This window comes from Aedes aegypti, chromosome 3 (assembly GCF_002204515.2).
Source record: "Aedes aegypti strain LVP_AGWG chromosome 3, AaegL5.0 Primary Assembly, whole genome shotgun sequence".
Lineage (NCBI taxonomy): Eukaryota > Metazoa > Arthropoda > Insecta > Diptera > Culicidae > Aedes > Aedes aegypti.
This window is the reverse complement of record NC_035109.1, coordinates 75,265,243-75,280,975: the sequence shown is the minus strand read 5'-3', so window position 1 is coordinate 75,280,975 and position 15,733 is coordinate 75,265,243. Positions and strand designations below refer to the sequence as shown.

The 15,733-nt window shown below is 37.7% G+C and overlaps 1 protein-coding gene across 4 annotated transcripts in view; it reads left to right on the top strand.

Annotated features, from left to right (window-relative positions):
• Nucleotides 1–15,733, top strand: part of LOC5564265 — a 203,874-nt gene that overhangs the window by 167,278 nt on the left and 20,863 nt on the right. Inside the window, exon 1 of one of the 4 annotated variants that reach the window (XM_021852401.1) lies at nucleotides 6,982–7,348. The exons of the other annotated variants lie outside the window; for them this stretch is intronic. The gene's annotated coding sequence lies outside the window, so the exon portion shown is untranslated. Of the gene's footprint in view, nucleotides 1–6,981; nucleotides 7,349–15,733 lie in introns of those variants that run through there. 4 annotated transcript variants of the gene reach the window in all.

The window sequence follows — 15,733 nt, the reverse complement described above, 5'->3', positions numbered from 1 at the left end:
ATGTCAAGAAAAAGGGACATCTAAAATTTTCTATTTTAGCCACAGAATCTCTATCTTACTTCCAAAATTCATAATTGCTTCCCGAAATAGTCGATTTCCTAAAGCTTTTTCTGCTTGTATTTCAATTTATAATTTATATCCTACTGAGATTCTCAGATTTTGTTGAAATCTTTAAAGTACTTCCAAAGTTTTCAACACTTTTCCATTTCAATGTTTCCCATTAAATATTTTCAGACATGTACTTTCCAAAATCCTGAAATTCATATAATGATCTTCAGAATATTCATGATCTTAAGTTGCTGTTTTTAAACTCGCATTATGACAAAATAGTACACCCAGTGCCAGTGGAAAAAATCACAATAAAACGATTTACGTTGTATCAGTCCAACAATCACTACTTATTAAATGTCCAACTCACGCTGGGTGGTACCCATGTACCTCTTTCTAGACAATGACCTTCGATGGGCCATTTGTTTACGCTCTGCTGGTGCACGCATGAAGAAAGTCATCATCACTGCTTCGTTACGGAGGGAGGGTATTCCATGTTAAGCTCATTGTTTTGCTTCTTCTTCTTATTCTAATGGCTTTGGGTTGTAGGGTTCCAGGTTATTCCGTTAATGCCGGAAGAATCAGCATATAATGGTACCTGTTGTTTATTACCTTTATAGTAGGGAAGGCAGAAAGGGACAATTGAAGAATCTGAATAGGAAGTGTCCTAAAGTAATTCACTTCTGCTGTACTGAACCCTTGTAGTAAAAAAGGAAGATCTTTATCGAATTTCTGTGTCACCGAAAAACGTAAAAATGACAAACATTTTTTTTTATTGAATGCAAGCCTCCTGATGATTTACATAATATTTTCACCTATCAGTGCCTCTGCTGACTCAATCAACGCAATAATCTGCCGTTATACGCGTAATTGACTCATGTTACTTTTTGTCTATTTTGACGTTTTGCACGTTTTGGCACATGTCACTTCATTAAGTGTCTCAACATAGTCTTAAGGATACTTTCCTCTCCTATTCGGTACAACGTATAAAAACAGACGTCTACAGCAGTATGTCCATCACAAAATTTTTCATTGGAATCGATGGGACTGTTATACGTAGAAATTCTGCAAAAACCTCGTATTTCTAGACATAATACAGTCAACTCTCCTTTACTCGATATTGAAGGGATCATCGAGTTAGGGAGGTATCGACTTACAGAACACAAAACCAGTGCAACTGCGATCCAAGGGACCATCGAGTTAGCCATAAAAAACAACTTTTAGTATGGCTCTCTAACTCGATATCGAGTAAGGGAGAGTTAACTGTAGTTTCACTATGAATTTCGTATCAAAATATACGTTTTCCGATATTAGGTAATCGCTATTTCTTATTTCTATTCATGTAGTAGCACTAGCTTCTCGGCGCAGGCAAACTACGAGTCAATATGTTAGTTTTACATTTTTTTTATGATTCTCCTAAGAAGAATAGATCAAAAGCATTCAATTGATATTAAAAATATCATAATTCTTCCTTAAATTAATACCAAAAACCGTTTCTCTCAGCAGTGCTACTATAGGTACAATAGTGCAATTATAGTTGCAAGTTGCAAAATAATATAAACTTTAATCAAAACTGTTCATTTCGATCAAGATTAGTATCTCCTGACCTTCATGGCGAAACATATTTTGATTAAATAGCTTTTAGTGCGACTATAGGGGACTGTCTACTAAGAGAACACTCATCCTAGGTGTGTAAAAATCTTCGCGTTTGAACGGTTGCATATTTTGGAACATGGGACAACCATGCGTATAACAGCAGCGCAACACTGTGAAGGAAAATCGTCATCATCATCTTTGCAAACAGCACCAATCTCTACCACTGCCGCTACAGCTAGACGATTCTATTATGTTATCATCATCGTTCAAACGAACCGGAGAATTTATGGGAACAAAATGAATAATTAAGTAGCTAGAACCCCAATTCATGTGTGTGCTGTCTTGCTGGCTTAGTGGCTGTACTTGCGTTGGTTGTTAAAAACTGCTTCCATAGATGTACCTGCTCAACTCAGTTTGTAAAGGCTGTATTCTTCATCCAAGCGAACATCAGAGAGCAGACGGCATGCGAGAAAAGGTCAATCTTGAATGGAGTCATTCTTCACCTGCTTACTGCTTGCTCACAGTGCTACCGCACAGAGGTCCATTTTTCTAAAAAAGTTGGCAAACATTAAATTTCCAAACATGATTTTAGTTGAAAAACTAAAATCAAACAATACCAAATAGTTCTTTTGTGTTTTGACACTAAATAGGTGCACATGTCCAAAATCCTGCAATGTTGCTTCAACACTTAACTAGGGTGGGCATTCCCTTAGTAGACAGTCCCTTTTTGTTACACTAGTGGCTTTTACGACCATTTTGCAATAAATGATTTCACAATATTTTCCCATAAATGTCGAGACCTACATATTAAAATACCAATATTTGACAGCTTGACTTTGACCTAACAATGAACGAAATAAATAGTTTTGATAAAAATGTTAACACTTTGCCCCATTAGTAGTACTTATGTTTTTTTGTATTAAACTAAATAATGGAATTAGTATTTTGAGGCTTCAATCAAAACAGAAATTTTGTTAAAATTTTGTTCTACGAGATCCAACAAAATGGCAACTTTGCCCCAAATAGACTATGCAACCCTGAAACATGTTCCACAACCCTTTTTATGATCGAAACTTGTAAAACAATAAGAATGTATAATATTTGCACCTGGACATCTGGACATCTGGACCACTGTGCTTTCGGATCTGAATAAATGCTATGCGGGCAGTAGAAGCGGCCAAGCTTGCAAGAATGTCAGGTCCACTGCTGCTGGGGTGCTAGCTGACTATATGTATTTGCTAGAACAGTTCACAATTAGTAACAAGCGCAGGGAGAAGGTCGCAAAGTGGGACAAGGAAACCGAACGGAACGGAAGAAGTTTCGGAAGATTTACGAAATTACCCAAAACACTTCCTTTTATTGTGTTTGCCGAAACAGAAGAAATGGTTTGTTGCTGGAAGGGCGATTGCGATTGTTCGACGGAAGTAGTAAATCTTCCCAAAGTAAAAATTGGAAAGTTAAATAAGTTGGCTTTCATCGTCACAATGTCACATTACCGTTTTGGAAGGCAGCTTTGTAATTGAATAGTATAAAAAAAACCTTCAAATTGGGTTTCCTTCTATTATACTACAATCAACTCTCTCTAAAACGATATTATGTATCTTGATATTTCCCCTAACTCGATGGAATGCACGGCCCCTTAAATTTAGCATACTTTGATCCCTCTGTAAGTCGATACCTCTCTAACTCGATGTTCCCTAACTCGAAGCGATATGTTTGAGTTTTCAACGCAAGTTTATCTCTCTAACTCGATATCTTCATAAAAGGTTTCAACAATTTTCCAAATATTACTAAATTCCATAGATTTGAATATTATGATTATGCTTATCGTAAAATTAGGGGTTTTTACTTGCTTCTGGGCGATTAAACTTTATTATTTTTTGGTGTGGACTGTTTAGAGGGTGTAAAGTAGGTGAATATGTCAAAATTGTGAAATTTTTAACTTTTTTGAATTTATTTTGTAAAATTTACGAAAATTGAGAACAAAAAAATTCAACAATGATCGATGTCAAATAAGAGATCTGTGTTGGTTTTATAAATAAACAAAATACTAACTATTTTGCTTAACTATTTTTGAAACAATATTTTGTTATAAAACTTGTTCCAAAATAAGGGGAAGTTTACCAAAAACAAAATATCTTCTGAAGTATGCTCTAATACATGCGAGCGAATCTTGGTCGCAGATCAATAATCAGCCCCGAATGCAGTTGTTTTTATAAATGGTTTACTGAGTGACAAATTGTAGAGATTTTTTACCCAAAAATCTCAACTTATAAATTTTTTTCTCCAGATAAAATCGATGCACGAGTTCCTTAACACATTAACGCCCAGTGATCTATGTTGAGATCAGTTATTCTATAAATACAGTTAATTTTTTTGAGGAATTGAAAGCTTAGTATCTTCGAGAAATTTGTTAAAGTTTAGGGCAGTCTAATGACAGATTTTTATATTCAGATTTTTCCACTAGATTGCGCTGCATAAAATATTTCAATTCTCACATAACTTGAGATCTCGCCAAAAAACCATTAGTAATCGAGTGTGTAGCTCCTTGTTTCTAAGCCAATTACTGGACCTGGATGAAAACTATCACCAGTGGGAGAAATAGGATGATCTTCTCTTCATCGTAGCATTGTTGTATAACGTATAAATTCATTCGTTTGCTCGGTAGCAACAAGCTACACACTCGATTACCAATGACTTTTATAGCGAGATCACAAATTGTGCGAGAATTGTTTGAGCTGTTTTGTAAGCAGCTCTCGCCGGCATCACCACGATCGCGTTATATTACAATAAGCGTGGTTTCCAATGTAGAGATTGCTGAAAGTATATCCTGCGATTCCAATGTGGCTCATGGGATTTCGGGATGGATCTTGGGATTCTAATGTGGATCTTGGGGATGCAGTGTGGTGTATTAGAATTGTCCTGTGATTTCAGCGAAGATCATGGGATTCCAATGTGGATTACGTTAATTCAGTGTGGATCATTATAGTGTGGACTAAAGATGGGCAAATAGATTCGGAGCCTTTCAAAAGAACAAGTGATCCGCGGCTCTTTTTTGGCCAGAGTCGGTTCATTTGATCAGCACGGATCAGACAAAAAGTTACCCAGGAAAAGAACGAGCCGATTCTTTTCCCCTTTTCTACTTTGTTCGTTTCTCGGCTTTATTATAACGCTTGACACGTGCCTTGCTTTGCGCGTCACGGCACACATGCAAACACAGTTTGCTCCAGCTCCGCTCTCTTAGCATACATAGCCAAACAACTTATTTGCCCTGCCCGCTTGCATACAGGTGAAGGAAAGATAGAAAGAAAAAGCGCCCACTTGAACGACAAAGCACAATCGACCGAGTATGACGTGAATTTCTGGAGAACAATGTACGAAAAATTAGAGAGCAAAACATACGAAGGATACGACGTATGTCACGCAGAAGAGAGTGATCCGGTCTTTTTTCCGTTCCTCGGTTCAGTTCACTCTTCCTTTGCGAGCCGCCGAGCCACTGAACCGTTCAAAAGATCCGGTTCACTAAAATGGGTGATTCGGATCGGATCCGTGCACTAAAATGAGCCGTTTTGCCCATCTCTAGTGGATCTTGTTTTATTTTTTATCCTGGTAGTCCATCATGGATTCTTGAATTCCATTGTGCATCCGGAAATTCAAGTGTGAATCTAGTGATTCAAGTGTAGATAATGTTGCTTCAGATCTTGGGATTTCAATGTGGATCCTGGGACTCAAATGTGAATTCTTGAATGGGTTCTGGTATTACAGTGATAATCCTTGGATTCTAGGATTTCAGTCTGGATTCTGGGCTTGCAGTGTGGATCCTGGAATTCCAGATCCTTAAATATCTAAATATTAACGAACTAGAATGCCCCATAGGTTTTCAACGGGATGAAGGTCTGGAGAACGATCAGGCCAGCCGAGAAGACATAGTTTCCTTGCTGGTGTGGATAGTGGCATTATTCTGTTGGAAAGTAAGATTCTTTGCGACGAAATCTAGGAATTAATGGCAGTCGAGCATTTGCATGTAATCCTTACTGTTCATTTTGAACGACGAGCAAGGTTTAGTTTCCCAGATGCGCAAAATCCTGCCGTCTTTCAATATGAGAAGGAGTCATGTTTGGAGTTTTCACCTTCTTGGCCCTTTTGCAGTGCGGACTTTTGACCATAACCTGCCGAACTGTCTCTCGGCGAACCTTCAAATAGAGTTCCTGTTTAATCTGCCTCAAGGATTTCATAGAATTCGAAGCAATTCTAACAATGTCACGTTTATCACGAGCGGAAAGCTTAGGTTTACGTGGTTTAGTCGATTTATTGCCATATTCTGCGGAACTCGATAACACAACTTGAAGGGATCGACCAAAACGGCGTGTTATTCTTTGGATCCCTACGTTTTTTTTTCGATAAAATGCTTCTATTTTACCTGTCTGTTTCTCTGAAAAAAGTTTTTCTTCCGACATGAAGATCGATTGTTGAACAGAACACTTGAAATTTAAGAGAAACACGAATGGTCGAAAGTTAACTAGACACCGGATAAAATGTTTTCATCATAATAAACAAGCAATCAGAAATGAATATCTGACAGTTCTGATTTATCGAAAATATCTCACTGATACAAGCATTCAGTAGGGTTAGTCCAAATTGCAATATTATTTTCTCGATCAATGACAATACAACGAGGTGGACAGAGCATATGTGTTATGTTTAGAGGATCGAGTACTGTTCATCTCTTTACTGCAAGGGAAACATAGACTTGTCAATTTGTTTGCAGTCCATCAATGTTGTAAAAGAACTGTCAAATGTAAAACTGAAGCAGATTCCCCACAATGTGTAGTTTAAAGCCGAAAATCTAGTGTTTATTATTTCGCCTGGAGTACAAAAACACTTCCTAAGAAATTCATTCGTTCAATTTCAGTTTCAAATCGACTCAAGTTTCAATGTGCTAGACAAAAAGGCTTGATGGGTAATGAATTAAACAGCATCATTCAATGTGCAAGTTTCTAATCTACACTTCGATCAAAAAGAAATGCCTCTTGTTCTACAAACCACTTTCAGTTTATTAGATTTACCTGACTTGAAAACCTGTCGGTCAACCATATAAAAAACTAGTGCAAAAACGAAACAATCTCCGCGTTTATTAGCTCTGGACACGCCATAAACCGGTGTGACTTCCTGTTATTGTTATTTATAAACCCATAATGCTGGGAAATAATTTCGCATTCCTACGTCTTAACTGCCGGAACGTTTTCAAGAGCACGATGTAGTCATTCAAACACTTCCAGTGCTCTTACCTCTAAGTCTTTGAACAGTATCCGAGAATCAATTTTGCTTTCGTACCTACTGTTCTGAAAACCTAAATCATGGTTTGGTAAAACTTTCGATCTTTTTTCGCTCCGTTCCGTAGTTTTGTTTGGTCAAAAAGCCCCATAGAAACAGGTTCCGCGGTCTCCGGGGCAGGTCGTTGCCGTTGTTTACTGTTGGCAAATATTTAGGCGCGCGCGTTCGTTGTCCCCTGGCGGCGTGCGTGAGATATGTTTTAGTATCGCGATATTCATCGTCGTAAATCGAACTGTGTCGCCATCATAAATCATCCCGTTCAACGAAATTAAGTAACTTTTCGATCCGGGTCGAATAGAGCTCGTAAATCTCTTTCGGTAATCGTTGTCCCGTAGTGGTATTCCGTGGAAACATTATCCTTATGGAGAAGGTTGGTACAATTGCAGTCGGTTGATATAGATTCAAAACGGTGTAGAGTGATACCAATCGGTTAGGTAATTCAGTTGAAGAGGAAAATCTTTCATCATTAAGCACATTCGTATCGGGTTTGCTATGACTTTCTGTCGTCGAGTTCCGTGCCGAATGCCGACTGCGTTGATCATATCAGTGAGAAACCTGTGTCGAGAGTGTCGAGTGTGATTGCGCGGTCGACGTTTGCTTCCTGATCCATATATCTGCTGACCGCATTCCAGCATTCGGTTGATGTCGGCCGCTTAGATTGCGAACCATAATCGCATTGGAATGAGCAGGCGGACGCATTTAAGTTGGCCATAAACAATTTATTTCCTGTGGATTTACCATTTTTCTACTCATTTTTTTATTTTTTGATAAGTATAATTCTGAACATTACATTCATTTGTTTTATATCATATATGAATATCCTACACGGTGTTCAATAAGTTCGGATACACTTTCAAAATTTGTTAAAAAAATGAAAACATGTTTTTTTATTTTTTGGATTTATGTTATTGAAAGCTATGTTTACAAGGAACGTTTACAACATTTCTCTTGGAATGACCCCCCCTTTGTACTCCTTAACGAGCTTCAAACGTTTCTCGAACGCATCGCAAGCGGCACGCACGGACTGCATCGGCATTTCGTCCCAGATTTTGAGAATTACCGTCTTGAAATGGTCCAAAGTGCTGACCTTGTATTCGTTCAGCTTCGCCATCATATAGGACCAAACAAAAAAGTCGAGAGGATTCAAGTCCGGGGAGCTGGGAGGCCACAAAGTTTTGTCCAGAAAGTCGGTTAAATTGTCCCAACACCAGGCTTGAACCACATTTGCCGTATGGGCTGGTGCACCGTCCTGCTGGAACACGTAGTGCTCATCGCCGTAGAGGCTTCGGAGACTGGGGGCAACAACCTTTTCCAAAACCTCAGTTTTGTGGTACGCCGCGTTGATTTTGACGTTTTTTTTTTTCAATAAACACCAAGGGTCGCTTACCATGTTTGCATACTGCCCCCCCAACCCTCACCGACGCGGCACTTTGGAACCGAGGGATGTTTATATTGGATTCAGGAATGCTGTCCCTCGATGGCGCCCACACCCGGTCATTTTGCACATTGTGCGGCTGCTGCAGCACGAACAGTTTCTCGTCCGAAAAAACAAACTCCTGACCAGCGTGCCGAGAGAGGATCCTCTTAGCTCGATCCAACCGCTTTTTGCTGGTAGCCTCCGAAACGCCATGGACCTTACGTTTTTTGTAAGGCCTGAAACCAAGGTCCTTGATGAGTATGGTGTGAGCGGTTCCAATGGAAACGTTGAGATCTGCAGCCGTTTTCCGGATTGAGCGGTTCTTTTTGCGCCGAATTCGCTCCCTCACGATCTTGATGACCCGTGGCGTCCTCGCTGAACGCGGCCGACCGGATCTCGCACGGTCATTGGTCGAGGACGTCTCCCGGTATCGCCTGATGGTCGTGTAGACAAAGTTCCGCTTGACCCCATGCGATTTCAGCAGCCGGAATATATCGCCGGGTCGCTCACCGTTCAAAAAACGCTTAATTACGAAGTCCCGATACTCTTTCATCGCGCGTAACAAACGAACAACAACTAACAGAATGTCAACACCGCGCACATTCGGTAGCGTATGAATGAAGCTAAAGCTGACACCAATACCAATGCAGAATATGTACATGGCGCATACCTACGCAATGATGAAAACTTGTATTCGAACTTATTGAACACCGTGTATGTAACTCATTAGTACTGTATCAGGGAGAGAGCTTCAGAATCATTTTCAAAATTTTATTTTGAATCCTTTGCAGAGTTTTCTTGCTGGTATAACAACAGCTAGTCCATATTGGTACAGCATACAACACGACTGGCCTGAAAATTAGTTTGAAGATCAAAAGCTTGTTCTTAAGACAAAGTTTCGATTTTCTATTGATAAGTGGATACAGACACTTTTTATATTTGTTAAATTTAGCTTTCAACCTCAATATGAATTTTGAAAGTTAAATTTTTATCTAGCATAAGCCCTAGATACTTACCTTCATCCAATTTATTGGAACACCTCTCATCGTCACAACATGTCTACTTGAAGGTTTCAAATAAAGTGCTTTTGGTTTATGTGGGAATATCATAAGTTGAGTTTTGGAAGCACAAGGAGAAATCTTGCATTTTTGCAAGTAGGGAGCCGCAAACAAGGATTTTTGACATCCCTGAGGTAACTCAGGTGATTGTATGACATTTGCCAGTAAACCATTTGCCAGAATCAATTCGCCAGAATGATTTTTGCCAGAAAACCATTCCCCAGAATGTACCATTCGCCAGAAAGCCATTCCCCAGAATGGACCATTTGCCAGAAAACCATTCCCCAGAATCATTTTTTTGTAATTTATTTTCAACCTTTATATCTATTGATCGACAAACTTATAGAAAATTTAAGGCTACCCAATTTTCCGATACTTGCTATGTTAGTGTCTTGAATTTACTCATATTATTTGTACTTAGATCATAAAACATTGTAAAGCCTACTTTCAGATTATTTCATCAAGAGAATTGGACTATTAGCACTATCTACAAGCATATAAAACAAAGCAATTGACCGATCCGTGTTATTTAGGCTATTTTGTTACATTCCTTCGCAAACAATTTTCAACGTGAAAGATGTGTGGCAGAACTGGCGTAAGATTATTTTTTTTTTTGCTATATAGCTGACCTGAGGAAAAAAAGCTGAGACGTTTGGCACGAATTAGTTTAGTTGAATGGATTTATTGCTGAATAGTGTATTTTTGCGAACTATCGTAGAACATTTAAAAAGAACAAACTTTCATTGAAAGAAGGGAAAATTATGCTTGAAATATGATAAGTTTAGCGCGAATAATTATTTTAACAGTATAACTATAATGATAATAAATTTATAAACATTATTCAAGTCTTGAATTTGAAAAACGTGTTTTTTGTTTTAAAATAATTTTACACAATTTGTGACAGGCTACCGAAAAACTCTTCAATATTCAGTATTGACCCTGATTTTTTGTTTCTGCTATCTGGTACCAGAAATATTTAGAAATCCCTTGGAGGACTGCCACGTGCACATGATTCACGGTGGAAACCGAAAAACTCATAGATTTTTTTTTATATTTAGTCATTTGCTGTACGAAACAAGTCGGTTATGAAGATTGATGTTTTAGAAATGACTTGAGCCATTGAAGATTACAGATTGGATAAAGGTCATTGTTAGCATTCCATGATCGACTCACTTTCAATACAGCTCCTTATTTAGGATTGTCAGTGACTCTTTTTCCGATTTTTGCATTTTTTTTCATTTCACTTAAATTCTCTTTGCAGACATCTTCATTGTTACCAGTCTATTTCTGATTTGTTCCTAAATACTCTTATTATTGAAAATTGAAATGAGACAGTATTGTTAATATAACTTCCATTGCTTCTATTAGCTGCATGCAGCAAAAAACCTTTTCAGTACAATTATGAAGAACAGCCAATGATATAAAGAAGGGTAAATCTCATATGAAGCATATAAGCCCTTGTATTTGTTAGCCCTGAACAGCTTTTCATTTAAAGAAGGGAAAATCATTATGAAAATGTTGAAAATACAGTTGCCTATAATAGCTTGAATAAAATAGTCTGGAAGATGATCATCAGAACATTGTAAAAATAGTTAATTCTTAGAAACTATGAACACTTCGGAAGTGAATCTTCTTATCTGGCGTTACGTCCCAACTGGGACAGAGCCTACTTTTCAGCTAATTGTTCCTATGAGCATTTCCACAGTTATTAACTGAACTTTTATTGCCAATTAACCATTTTTCATGTGCTTATCGTATTGCAGGTACGAAGATACTTCGAAGAGGAATCGAGAAAATTTCCAAACCGAAAAGATCTTTGACCGATGAGATTCGAACCTACTTCGCAAAGCTTGGTCTTGTTGAATAGCTGTTAGTTTACCGCTACAGCTATCTGCCCCCCGTAGTCTATAATACTATTAGTTAAAAATATGTTTTTAAACGAAGAACTCATCTAAGAACACAATTATTTTCTATATAAGGCAAAATATATAACAACAATTTCCATATATATCGTACACTCAAAAGCATAATCATTCGAAGGATTTGACACGCCTAAGTATTGCTACGCATAGCATAGTAATGAAGTATTTTTTTCTGGGAAATGGTCTTTCTGGGGAATGACTTTCTGGGGAATGGTCCATTCTGGCAAATGGTTTTCTGGCAAGTGATCCATTCTGGCAAACTGATTCTGGCAAAAGACTTTCTGGCAAGTGGTTTTCTGGCAAATGTCATACAACCAACTCAGGTAAGTCAGATGTGAAAATATTGTATAATATTGGTCCCAAAATGCTGCCTTGGGGAACCAGCTCTTTCCTGTCTTTCAGATCTAGAGTTCTGATAATTAACCTGAAGTGTACGATTTGACAGATTACTTCGAATTATTCTAACAATGTATGTTGGAAAATTAAAGTTTTTTAATTTTACAATCAAACCTTCATGCCAAACACTGTTGAATGCTTTTTCTATGTCTAGAAGAGCAATATCAGGAGAATAGCCTTCAGATTTGTTGGAACGCATCAAATTTGTTACAGGTAAAAGTTGATGAGTGGTCGAATATCCATGGCGGAATCCGAACTGTTCATTGGTAAAAATTGAATTTTCGTTGATGTGGACCATCATTCTGCTCAAAATGACAATTTCAAAAAGTTTACTGATGGAGGAAAACAAACTGATAGCTAGAATCTTCTGCAGGATTTTTGTCTGGTTTTAAAATTGGTACAACCTTAGCATTTTTCCATTTGTCAAGATAATATGCTAATTGGAAATATTTGTTAAATATATCAATTAAGAATGATTTGCTACTTTCCGGAAGTTTCTTGATGATGATGTAGAAAATGCTATCATTGCCAGGACCTTTCATATTTTTGCATTTTTCAATAATAGTTCTCACTTGTTCCAAATCAGCCTCCCAGGCATTTTCGAAAACGTTCTCTTGATTGAGAATATTTTCGAAGTCCTGAGTAACTTGATTTTCAATTGGACTAGTGTGTCCCTGGGAGTGAGAAACCAATACTAAATTTATGTACGTCATAGTGAGCCGAAATTATGCTGTCACGAACTGTCACTGTGAGCCCAGATCTTAAACAATGGACTATCATGAAAAAAGCGCGTAATTGAGCAAAACATATTTTTACATTTCATCAAATGTGACAAAAAATCTATTAAGAAGCTATTCATGCTGATTCAAAAGTAATGCCACGACAGCACTTTTTATTCTGATTGAAAATAAAGTATGCAAATACGCATCATTTTACTTTTTTCTATAAAAACGGAAATGGAATGCATCGAAAACTGTGGCCCTTTTTCCATGTTTGTCCGAAAAGATCGAAGGTACACAACAAAAGAAAACGATCAATTTTCATCAAGTCTGCCTTGATTGTCGTTGGCAAGCTGGAGTTTTCTTGCAGTTTGAAAAAACTTTGCGTCAAATTTCGTGTGTAGTATCTGTGCCTCCCTCCCAGGTGTGTCCTAAATTAAAATTGTGCTTGCTTTCAAACTGCATAGCAAATTTTTGAGCTTTTTCGCAATTAGTTAGTAACAATTTGTTTTCCTCTTTCAATGCTGGTATTGGCTTCTGAGGTTTTTTTCAAAATTTTAGATAATTTCCAAAAGGGTTTAGAGCCAGGGTTCAATAGAGAAATCATATTTTCAAAATTTTGGTTTCTTAATTGTGCAAAACGTTTCTTGATTTCTTCCTGCAAATCCTGCCATATAATTTTCATAGCAGGATCGCGAGTGCGTTAAAATTGCCTTCTCCTCACGTTTTTAAGGCAGATCAAGAATCTAAGATCATCGTCTATAATCACGGATTCAAATTTTACTTCACATTTTGGAATTGCAATGCTCCTGGCTTCAACAATGGAATTTATTAAAGTTTCAAGAGCAGTAACCACTAAGCACTAGGACCAGCATTCATACTGCATTATATGCGTCTGAACGGCAACGAAATTAATGCTCATTCAACGTATAGCTGCCTTTAGTGCTCCTTCAGAGCAGGTTTTGGTGAAATAACGTGCTGATTTAATGCTAGACCTTCAGGAACGTTGCATTTGACTGTCAAAAAATGTAACACCTAAGGTAAGAGCAAAACAAAACAAAAATATGTTTACCCTCCTTTTCTCTCCCATGACACAGCCTATTTAAATGCTTGGTGGTTGCCTGGGATGCTTTTTTTGTTGCTGAGTTAATTCTTCGTAAGAGAAGTACAGATAATATGTTACTGATTTGATAGTGTTTTCATCCTTCTCATACCCATAGAATGGGGCTATTAGCGGCTACGACGATGAAAGAGATATTGAATCGCACTCGCACCAATGAAAAATCACGCAAGGAACTGTCAACAAGTGTGTTCATTCTGTTTTTCTCGCATAAAACTCAAGACAACATCAGCAACTTCGAACTCCCGAATTGTTGTCATTGAGATTAATTTAATTGGAAAACTAGCCAGCACAAACCCCTTCTATTTTGCTTTTCATACAAGGGAATGCGTTAGTTCCACATGAACAAATTTGTTTTACCATCTGATTTCAAACGATCCTCGTTTTGTATTATTCTGCACCTTAATAATATGCTCTTATATGATTAGCTGTATCGGGAATCAAGGCGAACCGCACACACCTTATATAGGGTAAAATTCTTCACGCAGCATACAACGTCTCTAGCTTATCCTGTAGCGCGGAAAACCATTATCCACATGCTGTTATCAATCTTCCAGGTCATCAGTTCAAGTCGGAATACGGATGCCAAAAGCAAAAATATACTCCACTACAAAAAAAAAACATCTCAATCAAGCAGTGTCATGGGAGAGAAAAGGAGGGTAAACATATTTTTGTTTTGTTTTGCTCTTACCTTAGGTGTTACATTTTTTGACAGTCAAATGCGACGTTCTTGAAGGTCTAGCATTAAAGCAGCACGTTATTTCGCCAAAACCTGCTCTGAAGGAGCACTAAAGGCAGCATACGTTGAATGAGCATTAATTTCGTTGCCGTTCAGACGCATATACAGTTAACTCTCCCTTACTCGATATTGAAGGGACCATCGAGTTAGGGAGGTATCGAGATACAGAACACATATTTTTCAAATTTTCAATTTTTTATTATTTTGTCAAAATACATTCAGAATAGTTATTTTCACGTGAAAAACAATACCATTTCACCACATTTACTTTTGTGATACTTTTTTACCGATCAGCAAAAATTAAAAATTTTAGCACCCAGAAATTGGCAGTAAACTTCAATTTTACCATTTTACCTTAATCATAATAATGAAATTCATGAAATTTATTAACGTTTGGAGGACATTTGGAACTTTTCATGAAAATATCGAGTTAGAGAGGTAAATTTACTTGGGAAACTGAAACAGATAGCATCGAGTTAGGGAACATCGAGTTAGAGAGGTATCGAGATACAGAATATCGAGTAAGGGAGAGATGACTGTAATGCAGTATGAATGCTGGTCCTAGTGCTTAGTGGTTACTTGGGATTCCAAGTGTTCCGTACCGAAAACTGCTCGTGCAGTTGAAATGCTTGTAATTGACCAAGTGTCTTTGAGTAAAATTGCGTTTTCTAATCAAAGGCAGCTATGCAATCAAACTACATGACTTGGGCAGCAAGCAGTTCAAATGCTGAGAGCGTCCAGCTAATAGAATTATTAGTAGTAGAACGCTAATGGCGTAGTTGTCACAAAACTAATTTCAATTTTTATTACCTTAAATTATGGTTTTTCATTGTTTGTTCTATACCATGATGTTGTTTTGGTTCTTAAAAATAATCTGACACTTTGAGGCCCGGTACTCACGCTGTCAGTTCGTGGCAAACTAGATGTTGGTAACACGAACAGCAGCGACATTAGCATTCTTAGGTTAATGCTTCTACTGTCCAGCTGTACAGCCTATTTGAATGCTTGGTGGTTGCCTGGGCAATATCAAGATTTGTTTGCAAAGAAATGTTAACATCAAGATTATTATCGATGTATGGTTCATATGTGTTCCAGTCGGCTCGAAAATAATTGAAAGTGGAGCTGATAGGATTGAGAATCGCTTCATGAGATATTTGAAATGTAACAGGGACATGATTAGAATCGAAATCAGCGTGAGTGATCAGTTGGCTACAAAGGTGACTAGAGTCGGTTACGTTAAATCAATCATAGAAGAGTTTCTAGAAGAGGAAAAACATGTATGGCTATCAGGGTATTGAATTGAGAAATATCCTGAAAAGCACTCATCAAATATTTGTTTTCGTCATTATTGACTTCCATGCCAAACATCGGTCATGGAATAAAT